Source organism: Chrysemys picta, chromosome 4 (assembly GCF_011386835.1).
Source record: "Chrysemys picta bellii isolate R12L10 chromosome 4, ASM1138683v2, whole genome shotgun sequence".
Lineage (NCBI taxonomy): Eukaryota > Metazoa > Chordata > Testudines > Emydidae > Chrysemys > Chrysemys picta.
The window spans coordinates 41214223-41232054 of record NC_088794.1 but is presented as its reverse complement, the minus strand read 5'-3'; the positions used below and the strand labels follow the sequence as shown (position 1 = coordinate 41232054).

General features: G+C 43.3%; 1 protein-coding gene across 4 annotated transcripts in view; it reads right to left on the bottom strand.

Moving 5' to 3' along the window:
- The window catches only part of SERGEF (secretion regulating guanine nucleotide exchange factor), a 274310-nt gene that overhangs the window by 104738 nt on the left and 151740 nt on the right, over window positions 1–17832 (bottom strand). Inside the window, exon 10 of one of the 4 annotated variants that reach the window (XR_006176537.2) lies at window positions 15774–15848. The exons of the other annotated variants lie outside the window; for them this stretch is intronic. The gene's annotated coding sequence lies outside the window, so the exon portion shown is untranslated. The remainder of the gene's footprint in view (window positions 1–15773; window positions 15849–17832) is intronic. 4 annotated transcript variants of the gene reach the window in all.

The following is a 17832-nucleotide window of genomic DNA, read 5'->3' as shown; positions in this document are numbered from 1 at the left end:
CATAGCATGTAATGCAGACAGCTGCAGTTTCGCTCACATTAAAAAATAGGATGGTAACAGACCATGAATCCCAGTGATGACTGAACCTGGTGATAGTTTGAACAATAAGCACTCTCAGCCACACTTGTAGCTGTTTCCATTACTTCACACTGACTCAGACATTCTAAGCTTCAGAGTGACATGCAGAGTGACAGACCATCCTGGAATCTTATTTCATAAAGGCTGTACTAATAAAGTTAACAGCTGAGATTCAACAAATCTCCTCTGGTTTGAATGTATTGAGCCAAGAAATGGAAGCCTCTGGGCTTAAACAAATTGTTTTAAAATCCATCATACGTTTTGTGATGAATCTCATTTTCTGGAACAATTAACATATGAGGACTGAGAGAAAACAATGGCCTTGGAAGGGGACTAGTTAAGTAGCTGTAAAACTTCTATCTTGCAATGTTACAGCTACTCAGAGCTTCAAGCACTGGCACATTAATATGCATAACATATCGCTGTATTATTGTACTCTTCATGCAACATGACCATACATTATAGCAGTACTGATTTTTAATGTGTTTTCATTGGCTAATGCAGCCCACCAATGATGTTGGGGTTTAAACGTTGATGCCATGGAAACAAGATCTGCACATGGAAATGCATGTGAAGACTTGATGGGGAAAAAAAATCAAAACAGCAAATTCTGTCTCTTCACTGCATGATGAAAAATGGGATATTAAAGCTGCCGCTAATAAAATCAATGTGAAGCATGAGCTATCTAATCTCATATTTCTATACAAAGTGTGCTGAACACAAACACTGTTTCAGATGGTTCTATGAAACAGGCTGTTCACTCCGCTTCTGTAGGTCTTGTATATTTAGAGCTAATGGCCCCGCTGGAAATGCTGTGTGTTCAAAACAGAACATGCTGTTTAGAATGTGTGACATCTCCGCTAAAGAGGCATTTTGTTCCAATACCTAATAACAACAATTATCCAGCCTGCAACTCTGACAGATAAATAAAGCAAGCTGGTGATCACTCACTGTTTTGAAATCCACTCATACAACTGTCACCAACAGCAGCACTCTGAGAATCTCTGCCTACACTACACAGCCATCCACTACCTCATTTACCGGAGTTTATGGGAATCTGCCACAATGGAAGGCAGCAGCAGAAACAGAGTTCACTGCATTATAGGCCTTGTCTACCGTGGTAATTTGCCCCCATTATAGCCATTGGTGACCAACCATTTGTGTCACTGCACCAGTGCAATCTCCTAATGCATATGAGACAACCCACTATAAGCAATCATTTATGCCAGTGCAGCTTTTTTCAAGCTGGGGAAAACTGCAGTGGTGGAAACAGCTGCTGTGCCACCAATCGCTGTAATCAAGGCAAGTCCCATGCATAGACTAGGCTACTGGCAGTCACCTTGATTCGCCCTCACTAGCACAGGCCAGGGATATGGCAACCCTGGTAGCAGCAGCAGTCTCCGTGCACCAGTGGGGCATTCACCCAATAGGAGAGCACAGGACATTTGCACTGCTGCCCTAGCCCAGGGTGACATCACTTTAAAATGTAGCCTGGACTCCACTAGGAGCCCCACTGGGAAAATCTTCCTAAGGGATTCTCTGAATTAGTGCATCCCTCAGGCACCATGGCCATATCCCTGTCTCTCACTGAAGGCTGTGCCGGCCTCTTGCAGAACCCCTGCTACAGTGGACATCTTGCTTCACTCTAACAGAAGACAGCATAACCCAGAGGTGAACCAAGGCTCCTGTCTGCTTCAACTTGAAGGGCAGGTTCATCTTGTGAGCATCCCAGACAGCATGTCAGCCTCTTAAAATATAACCCTCCCACCCTAAATTAGACAAAACTCACCCAACATAAAAAAAAGTATTAGTAGGAGTCAGACTTGATGATTTGTTGGTAGGATGAGGTGCCAGCAAGGGAGAATGGGATTACCAAAGACATAACGAACACTTATATTAGGTGCAACTAATCCAGCAATGACTGTAGTTTTGTAACACAATACTGGTATGTACTGCAAGAGCCATCATTTTCTAGCTACCTGGCTTTTTTTCTGTGTTGCAGAAGAAATTAAACTTCTGCAGACATCTGTATATTCCTAGAGGATAGATAAATATGTTGAAATCAAGAATATTTGGAGCTTCTGCATGCAATATTATTTCCCAGTTGGGCAATTATGTTACACTGTATATTTAAACATACATCAAAAGTCACAAATCTTAACAGAGAGTCAGAAGCAATCTCTAGCAGTTATTGAAGCCCTCTGGAATAATAAACAATGCAACCCCCTTCAAATTAAAATCTCTCTTCTACTGAAAAAAACTATCTGAGAGTGTTTTAGTAGTTGTTCACATGCATATAAATGTATTTTAATCTCTCTATATCATAAAGATTTCAAAGCAATACACAAACAACTAAGCAAGGCTCATAACACACCTTTGAGGCAATGACAGGCATTTCCAGTTGAAACTGCAGAAGCAACGAGATGGAACCTAACAATTCAAGCTGAAATTTAGCTGACTCCTCAGTGTTAACAAAGACATCAGCAGCACAGTGACCCCTTAGCCCAGACAGCAAGCTAACATCACCACATCCTATAGCATTTTGTGTTACTTGGTGTTCCTCCTCCTCATACTCTGATTTACTGAGCAACCCAAGTTATTTGGTGAGATCTGGGGGCACAAGGTAGCACAGCTGAGTATAAACATACCAAAAATAAGTAAGTTAAAATATTTAATTATTAAATTGATAAGAGAGTGTGAGAGGGGGATGGCAACTCAAATCAGAGGCTTTTGAGAATAAGGCAAAATGTGAGGAAGAAAAAAAAAGTTAAGGGGAGTTCTCTGTTTTTCCTTTTCTGGGTGGAAGGATCTATCTTAGATACTTATATTACCTCCATCACCATGCCATCCAAGTGCCTCACAATCTTTATTGTATTTATCATCCCAGTACCCCTGTAAGGTACAGAAGAGCGATGCATTTTACAAATGGGAAACCGAGGAAGGACTTTCCCAAGGTGACAGAGGAAGGAATAGAACCCGGGGTCTTCAGAGGCCCTTAGTGCCCTAACTACTAAAGCATCCTTCCTTTCTCTCTCTCAATTCTCCCATGTGAAAGGGTATCAAGTCAGAGACCTATTGGAGAAGAAAGACTGGAGCTGGAAAGAGGGAGAAGGGACTGTGTGGTGGGTTAGGAGGAGGCAGAGAGAAAGCTGGACATGGTGATAGAGAGAGAAGATCTCAAGCAGCCTGGACAAGCTTCTGAACATTTTGGCACTTACCCAGAATGAGCCTCCAAGGCTTTTGAGCGTTGACCAGGGCAATTCAGAGAAGAGGTAGCTGTGAAGCTATGCTTCAAAGAGCTGCATAACATCCCGCATTGAGCATCATAATGATAACCCTAAATACCTTTAGCAGGCCTCTACATTATTTTTCAAATAACAGATGTCTAAGTGGAAAGGAACTATTAGGTCATTCTAGCCCATGGCCCAGCCAGTGCAGAAATGCTCCCTCAGTACATCAGCTTTTAAAAGTCCTTGGATATGGGGGCCTCCAGCACTTCCCTTCAGGGGAAAGATGATATTATACTATGACACTGGTTTTCAAACTGAGGTATGCATACCCCTAGGGGAACACAAGCTGTCATCGGGGGGGTACGTCAGTAAAATCCTGTAATGATGGACAACCCATTTAATTTAGTAAGACTTCGCAATCTAATCATAAGTATATTATGACCCTATCTCAGATGGGGGAACCCAGTAGATTACATTATTTGGAAAGGGGTACGCAGCCTAAAAAGTTTGAAAATCACTTTACTATAGGATTTCTAAGCCTGAATGAAGACATGAAGTTTAAGGACTTTGATTTAGATTGCAGTCACTGCCATTCTGATTTTTAGTACATTAAGGGATGGTTATTCTACAGACAGTATCCTGTGGAGTGAAGAAAGGGGAGGAGAAAAAGATGAAAAAGGTGAGCACAAAGGCACTCTTTCATCTAAGATTTGATATAGATGTTTGACCACAGACAGACATGATCTCCTTGACAGATCTTGCCTTGTTAAGGAAACCACCAAGGCCAGAAGCAGAGAAAGACTTTATTCCTCCAGGGATTAGAAGCCAAAAGGGAATGATAAGAGTTGACAGAGAGATTGCAGATGACTAAAGATGAAGGTTTATATAATACAGTATAATCATTCTTTCCTAGTGCTGTTCCTTCATGCCCTTGATTAACGTATTGTAACTGATTTGTACTGTTTGACACATACTGACTAACTACATTTTGTATGCAGAATTCCACTGAGGGGGGAGGAACTGAATATAATTAGTGAAGCTGTCTTGCTTCCAATGATCCTTCACTAGGAACTCTTCCTCTTCCGGATCACTTGACTCCTGATTGATAAGGAGAGGCAGCTTGCTAACCTAGTCACATTCCTTGGTTAGTACCAGGCTAAATGCAGTTTATTGCAATACAAGCTAACAGCACAAGGGTATAACCCCACCCAGAGCAGCAGTTTAATGCCATTCCTTGCTGCTGGGTATGTCTGTAGAAAATTGTGAGGGCCAAATAATCATGAGATTTGACAGTCTTTTCTCTGTGTTTGCTATTTTCTGCCAATCTAATCTTTCGTTTATTGAAATACGATTTCTAGCTTTGTTACGAAGTGGGAGTCACAATAAAATTTAAAGTGAGGCTTTGTTATTTCAGCCTGGCAGAAAACGTTCCTCACCCAGACAATAGGCCAAATGCTGGTCCATTGCACAAAGCCCAAGCACATGGGCCTTTGCTGAGGTAGAGAGTACTGCAAGGGATTAAATCCTTGCCCTATCCCCTCAACTAACCCGGGGGCAGGAAACCTCCCAAACACGAAGGGGGTTTTATCAGTACATCAGCATAGTTTACAAACCAACTGGCCACAACTTGTGTCCATCCCCACAACTGATCCCAAGCCCACCTCCTCACTGCAGACATGCAGAGAGATTCACTGCAGAGTATTGCCCAATTTGTGTAGGAGATGCAGAATTCCCCTTCCTGCTATCCCTCTGTGACAGTTTGGATGCAATCTGGGTCTTGAATGTTTGTGGGAGTTGGAGACAGCATTAATCCAAAAGCAACAAAATATTTTTTAAAGTTATTTATAAATAACACCTCATAAAACTCCAAGCAAGGAGAACACACAGTGTGAAATGGAGAGGAAGAATGAAAGGTTCTATAACTGATACGGTGCTCAGTCTCCAGTCAGGATTGGGATCCCATTGTGCTGGGCACAAACGCTCACAAATGAGGACACGGTCCCTGCCCTGAATTTTTAGAATCAAAATGTGGGGAGAAGAGTGGTCAGACTAAAAAAGAACTTGGAGGGGACAGAGGAGTTGTGTCTGTTTTGAAGTGGGGACAGATGAACTGAAATGTCAAGAGGAAGCAAGTTCTATACCCATCTCTAGAAAAGCCTGACCAGCTGTGCAGACTCAAAGGGCAGGTCTACACTAACCCCCCAATTTGAACTAAGATACGCAACTTCAGCTTTGTGAATAACGTAGCTGAAGTTCGAAGTACCTTAGTTCGAACTTACCTCGGTCCAGACGCGGCAGGCAGGCTCCCCCGTCGACTTCGCGTACTCCTCTCGACGAGCAGGAGTACCACAGTCGACGGCGAGCACTTCCGGGTTCGACTTATCTCGTCCAGACAAGACGCGATAAGTCAAACCCAGAAGTTCGATTTGCTTGCCGTGAACTACCGGGTAAGTGTAGACCTACCCAAAGATACAAATGCTATAGAGATCAGAGTACACATACTCAGAATTAGGGTCAAGGCAGTGGCGGGGAAGTGCCAAAATTCAACCAAGGAATACCTCATAAAGATCTTTACAAATCAGCAGTGTCAGTTTACAGTCTCTCTGCCAGGTTCTAGGCAAGGAGTGTGAAGACAGCTGAGTGCATGTAATAGACACATGGTTATTCAAAGCAGAGGGAAAGCAAGTTGCTATATTCTAAACAAGCTGAAAGCAACAGGGAAGCTGTGTTAAGGAGGAAGTTAGAATAATTAAGCCTCATTGTCATGAACATGTGTTTCTATTGCAAGGTCATCAAAGAGTTATCAGAAGTTCCCATACCAGATACTTTCCTTCTTCCACATGTGAGGAAGAAGACATGGAACACAAAGCCTATATATTTCAAAAATTGTTAGACACACTCAGGGGTGAAAGTAAGTTAAAGGATTTACCGGTACTCCAGAGTCCTGCGGAGGGGGAGGGGCCTCAACCGGAAGAGGTGTGGCCTCTACCAGAAGAGGTGGGGCCTTTAAATCCCGGTGCCTTTAAATCAGGATTTAAAGGGCTTGGGGATCCGGCTGAAGCTAGGAGCCCTGGGCCCTTTAAATCACCCCCGGAGCTACCAGCTGCAGAGGCGGCTGGGAGCCCTGGGGTTTAGGCAGGGGTGAAAGTAATTTACATTTCTTACCCATATGGTCCAATCGCAAGCAACCCACCTCTCCTACCTACTTCATGGATCCCTCCCATTGCATGACATACATATAGAAAATAAAGCTGCTACTACTACTAAAAATACTGTCTGTAATAAAACTTTATATTGGAATAAGTCTGAAAAAGTGAAAACTCACTGTCACATTTTTCTCCATGTCTTCCCTCCTCCTCCAGCCAGGTTGCCGATGCTAGGCCATGCTTTCCCCCTGCCTGGCACTCAGCAGCGGCTGTAGGGGCTCCCCTCTAGCTTGCAGCAGAGAGCAGGGAGACTGGCTGAGAGGGAGAAGCAAGCCTACCCCCTGTATAAGAACAGTTTAAACTCAGCTGTTCCCTGCGCAGTTCAGCCCCCGGGGTTAGGAGCCATTTCTGGGATCCTTGTTAATTTCATTCACAGTTGTTGGGGGGTGGGGGGAAGGGTGTGTGTGTCCATGGCAGGGGCAGTTCTTTTCTGCCCCCTGGATGAGGGGATCTCCAATACTACTATAATACAATAGTAGGGGCCAGTTGCTGGGGTCAGGGCAGTCGGCGGCAGGCTGCAGCTGCATTGTTTGTGACACACACATTCATACACATACATACTGTATGTATTACTGTCCTGTGGGGAAGGTGCCAGTGCCCTTTTGGGGGGAAGGGGGGTGAGATAAGTGTTTCTGGGCTAACACCTCAGGAACTTCTGCTTAATGTGTGCTGCTTAATGGAGTCCGTCCTTCCCCAGGGGGCTGTTGGTCCAACTCCTATACTGAAGAGCTATCTTTTTTGAGAGATCCATCCATACTGTACCTATACATTTAGAACATACCTGGATCAGAGTAGATTTAGATCTGTGAAGCAAGACAAGAAGATTTTGTTTTCCCAGGAAGACATTCGTGTGGATGTTCCAAAGTTAGCTTTTGAGTGCCATACCCCCACATGGTGGGAGCCAGGGGGGCAAGGGACTGCGTTGCATCATGCCCACCATGCCCACCATGCCCACCAGTGCCCCGCTTTCCCTAGATCCTCCCTATTTCCTAGCAAGTCAGATATCAAGGATTTTTTAATCTCCCTTCCAGGCACATAAAAGAGTGCAGTGGGCACACCAGTGGGTAGCTAGTAGTAGTGGAAGGCAGGGCAGGGGTGAATGAAGGACAACTGGAATAGCCTTCATGAAATATACAAGATACTTAGAGAAAGTTTTGTCAATTTCAGCCTCTGCACTCTGCAGGCAGGACAAAACAAAAAGAGATCTGAGATTGCGCCCTATGTTCTTATGCAGGCAGCTAGAGGGGAGAGCCCCTGCTGAGTGGGGGGGATTTAAGCTGTGCAGCCAAATGCTTGTATTTGTTGTGTATATTAGTATTGGAGAGATCCCCTCATCCCGGGGGCAGAAAAGAACTGCTCCTGCCATGGTCAAACACACCATCCCCCCCTCGACCCCCAGCAACTGAGTGAAATTAACAAGGATGCCAGAAACGCTCCTAACCCCGGGGGCTGAACGGCACAGCTGAGTTTAAACTATTCTTATGCAGAGGTTAGGCTTGCTTCTCCCTCTCAGACAGTCTCCCTGCTCCCTACTGCAAGCTAGAGGGGAGCCCCTGCAGCCACTGCTGAGAGCCAGGCAGGGGGAAAGCACGGAGCCTAGCATCGTCAGCCTGGCTGGAGGAGGAGTCAGACTGCACCTTTTCTTACTGGTCCTCCGTACCGGCCTGTACCAGCTTACTTTCACCTCTGGACACACTACTGACTCTGCTATGCCACCTGCAGGGCCGGCTCCAGGCACCAGCCCTCCAAGCATGTGCTTGGGGCGGCACCTGGAGGGGGGCGGCGCTCACCCGGGGAGAGCGGGGCCGCGGCCAGGCTCGCCGCCCTCCCCCCGGCGCTCCGGCCGGCCGGGGAGAGCGGGGCCATGACCGGGCTCTCCGCCCTCCTCCCGGCGCTCCGGCCGGCCGGGGAGAGCGGTGCCGCAGTTGGGCTCTCTGCCCTCCTCCTGGCGCTCCAGCTGCCGGGGAGAGCGGAGCCGCAGCAGGCTCGCCGCCCTCCCCCCGGCGCTCCGGCCGGCCAGGAAGAGCAGGGCCGCCCTCCCCCAGCACTCTGGCCAGCCGGGGAGAGCGGGGCCGCCCTCCTCCCGGCGCTCTGGCCGGTCGGGGAGAGCGGGGCCCGGCCAGGCTCGCCGCCCTCCCCACGGCACTCCGGCCGGCCAGGGAGAGTGGGGCCGCGGCCGGGCTCGGCGCCCTCCCCTGCCGCGCTCCCCGCCGGGGGTCGGGGGTCAGCAGGAGGCTTTTTTGCCTGGGGCAGCAAAAAAGCCAGAGCCGACCCTGGCCATCTGCAAGCAAATCTTTGTCATCAGATTATTCAGACGTTTTCAGCTCAAGACTTCTATCCTACAGAATGTCAAAAGGACAGGATTCCAGCATCTTCCTCCTATGGTATTAAATAGAGATAGAACTAGAAAACTAGCATAAAAGTCATCATTATCAATCCGAATGTGCTAATTTCTATCACTGCCACTTTAATGAAGCTAATGGTTCCATTAGGCAATAACTGTAGGCAAACACTCTGTCAAAGCGCACTCTATTATTCAATATTTAAAAGCCTAAAATACAAGTTACAAAGGTGAGTGTAATATTTGGTTATAAAATATCAACTTCTAAATAACCACTTATTTTCAAGGTTCTTTTAAAAATGCATAACATTTGGGAACAGTTTTAGGCTTTCTGTAAGAGTCTGGACTTTACATATTTTTCCTTATGGCAAAATAATCCATTATAGTCAATTCATAATGGATTAGGAATACTTTAGTTAGCCTAGAAGGAATGACAGAGCAGCTAGAACGTAGTGCACACATTCTGGGGAAATTCTGCTCTCACCTACACTTGGGTAAGCCTTAAGTAACGTCAGTGACTTCACTTGAGTTTTTCTGGATTTACAGGGATGTAACTAAGGGCAGAATTTGGCACACAGGACATGCAAGGAAACTTAACACCACAGACTTACTTGGACTTTTGTAGCCTCATAAGTCTGGTAAAGGAACGAGATGTTAATTTTAAAAGTTTATTTCAAATTATTGACAAGTTGGTATGCCTCTCTTTTTTCTTGCATGCTTTTCATTTGTTTGGAGGAGGCCAAAGTATGTATATCATTTATTAAAAAGCAGCAGCCAAACTATGAGGCACCATTACCAAGTGGTAATTTTTGAAATGAGACACCTTAAAGGGGCTTGACTCCTGAACTTACAAAAAACAACAACATAAACTGGGTCCGTAGCTTCCTCCAAGGTCATGATTTTCAAAAGGGACTAGTGATTTGGAATACCTCACTTTCTGGGTGTCCAACTTGAGACACTTTAAAGGGGTCCAATTGTCAGAGAAAACACTGAGCACTCACACTGTGAAAATCAGGTTCTTTTGAGGGGTCTCAAATCGGGCACCCAAAAATGGAGACATCCAAAATCACTAGTCCCATCTGAAAACTGTGGCCAGTGAATGTTGCTGAGAAGAATCACTATTAAGGAAGTCACTCAAACACAGTGGGGCCAATCCTGCACATCCTCACTTTCGTTAGTAGTCCCACTGAAGCTCAGTGAGGTTTGTTGGTTGCATAAATAAGAGTTTGCAGGCTCAGGCTTTATATGGGCACATTGTCTCTGCAAAGAAAGAAAAAAAAAAGGAAGTCCATCATACTAGAGAAGGGAATGTTAAGGACACTGGAAATACAGCGCGTCTGCCACGTACCCTGATTTGAAATGTACCTCAGGGAACTGGGTGCCTTTGAGAAACAAATTATGTAAGATAACCATCAATTGTTCGGGAAGACAAATGCTGTGCCCTGTTGTCAGCACAAGTCTTACAAATGTACACGCACAAAAATAAATGGAAAATTTTAGCACCAACTTTAATATGTAAGACAAAAAAACAGCAGCACGTTATACTTCCTCATCCCCTGAAATATGTCAAAATAAACATTTAGAGGGAAAAGTATGAGTTTTATATACCAACTAACACATCTTGCAAAGAGGCTTCTTGGTTCATTTAGTCTCCAGTGCAGCTGCAGGCATGCGGCTGCCATGAGAGTTAGCTTTGTATAAGTACCACAAGTCATGAATTCTACTGCCTGCCTGCCTGCTCCTTTACCCGTTGCAATAAATGGTGCTTTTACCTTTAGGGTGTCACGTAACGCTCTACTCTGGAATCCTGGATTCTATATTTGGGCAGCACTTAGTAACAATCCATCACCCTGCAGCAAACTTATTGGAAATAAATAAATAAATAAAGTGTCTCCATAAACACACAAGCTCCCAATACAAAGATGAATGGAAAAGTTCTCCTGGGTAACTAAGGATTAGCATGCAGTAGATAGAGACAATGGAGCCTGCACTTTAATGCAAGTCTCAAAAGGAAGTTTGGGGAAAAACACATCATATTCTGAAGTGACACGCTGGCTGCTGTTAAGTGCATACTAATTAGAAAGCTGAATTAGGATAAAGCTTATTTAATTCCATAACAAAACAATGTGAAGTCTTTTGCTTAGACATCTTGGCTGTATTGCACAGTAGCTGAATCAGAAACATGGAAACACAGTTGTTTGGCAAGGATGAAATGGGAGAAGAATGAGCTGCAAACCTTTGGAAGTAGCTGTATTGGGAGTGGGGTCAGAGAGCACAATATCCATTCCCTCCCATATAACCCCCCCAAAATGGTAGCAAGCTGGCCAGCCTGACTAGGCAGCCCACAAACAGACCTCTCCCCAGTCATGTTGTAGCACAATGTAAACTTGTTTCACGCTTCAATGCTACATTTTAAATCCATGTGTGGTAGTTTTCAGACTATTCGGGTCTGCACCTGAGCAATGGCAAGACATTTCCACCTGGAATTTCTACCTCAGTGCAGGTGTTACAATTTACTCTGCATTGTTTTCATGCATAGGTATGATCATTTGTTTCCTCTCTGTACTTCTGCATCAGCTTCAAATTTCCTTTTTCCTCACCTGTTCACTCAGGACTGCATTTTTCAGGGCCAGGGATTCATGCACTGGCAACAGGAAACTAACTAGCCAGCATAACTTGGACTTTTCTAAGTTACATGGGGTGACAGGCCAAGTACACAGCCAGAAATGATCCAGACAGTACCCTGCCTCCTAAATTGTATTATGCACTCCTCAGCTTTAGCTGATGATCTGGATCAATTATTCTTTATTACATGATCTGGAATGATAGCTTAAGCATTACCATGTTCTGATTACAGATGTCAATGATGGAGAAGTTTGCTGTAAGGAGATTATGGTCACTGCTTAAGGGTACATCTATACTACTCACCGGATAGGCGGATAGCAATTGATCTATCGGGGATCGATTACTCATGTGTAGTATAGACACGATAAATCGATCCCCGATCGCTCTCCCGTCGACTGTTGAACTCCAGCTCGGCGAGAAGCGGAAGGAAAGTTGACGGAGGAGCGGCAGCCATCGATCCCGCACCGCGAAGACACGAAGTATGTGATTCTAAGTCAATCTAAGATACGTCGACTTCAGCTACGCTATTCTTGTAGCTAAAGTTGCGTATCTTAGATCGATACCACCCCCTCAGTGTAGACCAGGCCTAAGATTTGTTTATGCCTTGAGTATGCGTGCGTGTGGAACCTACATCTACAGAAAAAATCCTGTGCAATAATCCTCTGTCTTCAATCATCCCTGTTACTGAGAGTGGAGATGATCCAATAATGATTCTGTCTGCAGTTGAAGCCAAAGAGGCCCTTCTGACTCAAACTTTTTTACATTTATATAGTCTGAGAACCATGCCTCTTTCTTCCTCAAAAGTAAACGCTTTCTTGATTAAGAAGCTGGAACATGAGACATGTGAAACAAAAAAAGTCAAGAGTACTAGATCCACTGGTCTAAAGGGCTAACCAATCAGAGTATAAATACACTCATTTCATATTTGTGATACCAACTTTGTAAGCATTAGAAGAAATAGGACCTGAAACATTTGGGGTGAGGCTTTCAGACATGCCCAGCATTGGCCTAACTCTGTTCCCATTGAAGTCAATAGCTTTGTATTATGTTATAATGCACAAACTACAGGGGGGAAAGGATGATTTCAAGTAAAGCAAATAGATCAATACAACTCTGACAAATGTTAACAACAAATTTCCAAAGTAGGATGGTAGTATTGAAATTCAAGATCCAATTATAGAATTTACATAAATAAATCTTACAATTAAAATGCATTTTTCTTTTCTGTGGGACAGTTAAACAAAATTCACAAGGCAACTTGTCCTTACCAAATATAATCAGTTCTGCAAGATATGAAATCCATAATATAAATTTAAAAAAAAATTCTAACTGTTAAATGGCTGATCCTATTATAACATCACTTTAAGCTGATCACAGATTGGTATGAGTCCTAGTAAATACCCCCGTTTGTGAAATACTGCTTATCATCATTCCCATATTCTGGAATCTTCAGAACAGCCTTGTAAAGTAATGACGGGCTGTTTTTGACTGCAATACAATTATACATAAGAATCCTCTCACTTTTATTTTCCAGACCTGCCACATGCAGACAATGCCATATACCAGATTTTGATTAGGAAAATAAAAATTGTTTTTTTAAAAAACAATACTTAATGACATTTTCAGAATACATATACATGGTATGTATTGTACACATGCACACAGTTTATGCTGTGGTAATCCTGCTGTTCTTAATCTTTCCAATGAAGCAGGATCATCCTCTATAGCACAGTGTGTATTTAAGAGGCCAGTTAGAATAATGTTAAAAAGAAAAATGGATGGATAGTGAAGTTCTGTAACACAAACTTAGTTAGGTCAAGATTAAGAAGGATTGTGAGGAACTCAAGAATGGCCTAAGAAAGCTAGATAAATGGGCCACATAGTGACAGATGAAATTTAGTGTAGACAGGTGCAAGATAACATACATTAGAAGGAATAATTTAAACTATTCTTACATACTGATGGATTCTAAATTAGTTGGAACCTCTCAGGAGAGAGATCTAGACGTCACTGTGGACAGCTCAGTGGAGATGTCTGTTCAATGTGCAATGGCCGCCAAAAAAGCAAGATGTTCGGCTGTTATAAATAGGATAGAGACGGTAATGTCATTCTACAAACTGATTATATTTTACAGCCTCACCTTGAATGCTGCCAGGGCTAGGGGAGCTGACGTAACAAGACAGAGATTGAATGGTCTTGATGTAAGAGAAATAATGGAAATGTTTAACTAGAACAGGGCCCCAGAGTCTGCCAGAGACAGGCATACTCACCATGGGAACAAAGAGGAAATAAACAGGAAGAGACAGTGAGATTTCACAGTAAAGTCTATGATCAGCCCCAGCTATTGTACAGTTATTTGGAAGAAAATAAATTGAATGATTCTTTATGTTTGAGGTAGCACTTGTTTGGGGGACAGTGTATCAATACATCTTCCGGGCACTGCATAGCCATGCCCCTTCCCTGCCATTGCTGTCCCCTTTCACGGCCACAGTCATCCCTTAATTTGGGGCTCCTAAGGCCTTCAGCCAGGCTCCAAACCCATGTAGGCCCTAGGATGAACATGGCACATTGTATTCTGATGATAACGACCAAGAACGAAGCCAATCCAGGAATGTCACAAGCTATTTCAAAGAGTATAATTCTTCCTAGGTGTCTTTATTTATTATAATCAGACTGGTTGCACCCACTATAACTAAAGTTGTAAAACAGTTCCCATGCTCTAATATGCAGATATAAGTTTCCTAAATGTTAACCTGGGGCAGAGGATGCTTATCATTGGTTTCTGCCTCAATGCAATATGTTTAACGTATTGGAAGTCTGAGCAAGTTTTTCAGTAATGGTTGAGTGAAAACACACACACAAACTTTTCTAACAACATTGGGTTTTGTCTGTTTTTAAGAAACAACAGCATAAAAAACAGCTGGAATTGAGTGTGGATTAGTGAAAGTGTTTTTAAAATACACTTTCCTCTTGTGTATTTTATTTCACTTTATAATAATACTGTTGGGTTTAACTAACACACTCTGTTCACAAAGCTAATGGATTGAATTGCATGTGTCGCATTATGAATTATAAATCCATTTGCACTATTCTTGCCCCTGCCATGAACATTAATACGGAACATTAATATTCCTTTTCCCCTCCTCACTTAACAGTAGAATTTAGATAACCACACTAACTTGGTAAATATTTCGCATGTTGGGGTGCTATATAAACAATAAATACGTTTACTATTTACTAGGAGTACTTTAAAAATTAGTATGGATGAACTCACATGGACTATGTAAATATACGTATATTAGGTTTATAACAACATTTTTGTGTAATGTATACAAGAGAAACAGATGCATTTTTAAATAAAGAATCCAATTAAGGAAAGCCCAGAATTTACATTTGAGCTAAGCTATCTTGAATAAATTAAAACAAAAACTGAGCAAAATACCAGTGCAAACCCATTTAGTCTCTGCACTTAACCAGAACAGTCCTTTCTTTCACAACAGAGTCATAGGTGGTATCATCTTCATAGAAAACTACCACTATAGTTGGTGTCATATCCAGTTTACTGACTGAGGCCCCAATTCAGAAAAGCACTTGCTTAACCTTAAGCATCTGTTTAAATCTGTCCCTATTCAGCAAAGTTTCTCATGAATTACTGTTGGAATGGAATCAATCATCATCATATGATATGAAAACATAATCTGGAGTTTTCCCCAAATACACAACAGAAATTGAACATTTCTCTTTTCTGCATTATTATTGACAATTCTGCCATTTCCATCTAATAATGGAACAATACCATTGTTAGGTTTCCTTCTGTTCCTAATATATATTTTTTAAATCCTTCTTATTGTCCTTAATTCTACTGGCCTTTGATTTCTCCTTGTGTCCTTTTGCTTCCATTATCAGTTTTCTACCATTTCTAGCTCCTGATTTATATTCATGATTATCAAATTTCCCTTTTTTCCATTTGTTATATGTACATATTTTAATAGGTGCTTTTGCATCTCTGCTAAGCCAGATTTGTTTTTTTAACCAATATAGCTGCCTGCCTTGATTGTGGCTTTTTGGGCATTTAGTAAAATATTTTTAAATAGTTCCCATTTATCATTCACATTTTTCTGTTTACATTCTGTCTTCCAGTAGATCTGGTTCATAATTGTTCTCAGCTTTATGAAACAGGCCTATGTAGAGCACCAAGTATATATATTAGTGGTTTGGACTTCATTTTGTTTGAACACAACAAATGCAGTCAAGTCATGACAACTTGAATCTAAGCAAATGGAGGCTACTTACCTGTAAATGAAGGTTCTTCAAAATGTGTGGTCCCTATCTGTATTCCACACGAGGGTATGCATGTGCTACCTGCACCTGAAATGAGAGATTTGTAGCAAGTAGTCTCCAATGGTCCGCGCACACACAGGTGCTCTCCTCATGCTCTGAACTGAGGGCATAAAGAGTGGCATGGACCAACACTTCTCTAGTTCCTTCTCCTTATCTGATACAAATCAGATATGATTTGAAGCAGAGGAAAGGGAGGATGGGTAGTGGAATACAGAGAGACCACACAGCTCAAAGAACCTCCAGTTACAGGTACATACACTCCCTTTCTTCAAGTGCTGGTCCCTATGTGTATTCCCTATTGTTTTTTGATATGCAGTATTCAAACAGGAGAAAGGTGCGAGGATGCAGTTGGTATGGACGTGTGTAACACTGCTTACTCCACAGCTGCATGTGCTGAAAAAACCTGGACTTGGGCATAATGCTTTGTAAAAGTGTGGATGGCGCTCCAAGTAGCCACATTCCAAATGCCCACTATTGGTACATCTCAAAGAGATGCCACTGAGGTTGCTTTTGCTTTAGTGTAGTAGGCCTTTACCCTATCTGGAAGAGGAATGTGTGCCAAATGATAACGCTGAATGACACATCCAGAGAGCCACTTAGAATCTTTCTGAGTTGATAATGCTTGTCCTCATGATAGCTCTGCTATGGTAACAAACAAACTGCCTCAGTGTTTTCCAAATCAGTTTTGGTCTTTGCAGATAGATGGCCAAGGCCCATCTGACATTGAGGGAGTGTAGTCTCTTTTCTTCACTGGAAGCATCACATTTTAGGAAGAATATTAGTAAGTGAATAGGTTGGTTTGTGTGAAACTCGGTAATTATCTTGGAGATTAACTTTGGGTGGAGAGGAAGAGAAACCTTCTCTGTGTGAAATATGGTGTATGGAAGGACAGCCATGAGTGCTCCCAGTTCGCTCGCCCATCTAGCCAATGTGACAGCAACTAAGAAAGCAACTTTCATGGAAAGATGTGACATGGAACACATAGCCATCGGTTCAAAGGATGGTCTGATGAGAGCTGAGAGTACCAGGCTGAAGCCCCATTGTGGTGTGGGCTTCATCACAGGCAGGAAGATCCTAATGAAGTCTTTCAGGAATTGAATTGTGATAGGGTGTGTAAAGGTAGAGTGGCATTCCATCAAAGGATGGAAGGCACAATTACAGCTGCCAGGTTGGCTTTCAGTGAGCTAATGGAAAGCCCCAACATTTTGAGTGACAGAAGATAGAATCATAGAATCATAGAATATCAGAGTTGGAAGGGACTTCAAGAGGTCATCTAGTCCAACCCCCTGCTCAAAGTAGGACCAATTCCCAGCTAAATCATCCCAGCCAGGGCTTTGTCAAGCCGGGCCTTAAAAACCTCCAAGGAAGGAGACTCCACCACCTCCCTAGGTAACGCATTCCAGTGTTTCACCACCCTCCTAGTGAAATAGTTTTTCCTGATATCCAACCTGGACCTCCCCCACTGCAACTTGAGACCATTGCTCCTTGTTCTGTCATCTGCCACCACTGAGAACAGCCGAGCTCCATCCTCTTTGGAACCCCCCTTCAGGTAGTTGAAGGCTGCTATCAAATCCCCCCTCATTCTTCTCTTCTGGAGACTAAACAATCCCAGTTCCCTCAGCCTCTCCTCATAAGTCATGTGCTCCAGACCCCTAATCATTTTTGTTGCCCTCCGCTGGACTCTTTCCAATTTTTCCACATCCTTCTTGTAGTGTGGGGACCAAAACTGGACACAGTATTCCAGATGAGGCCTCACCAATGTCGAATAAAGGGGAACGATCACGTTCCTCGATCTGCTGGCAATGCCCCTACTTATACAGCCCAAAATGCCGTTAGCCTTCTTGGCAACAAGAGCACACTGTTGACTCATATCCAGCTTCTCGTCCACTGTGACCCCTAGGTCCTTTTCTGCAGAACTGCTACCTAGCCATTCGGTCCCTAGTCTGTAGCAGTGCATGGGATTCTTCCGTCCTAAGTGCAGGACTCTGCACTTGTCCTTGTTGAACCTCAT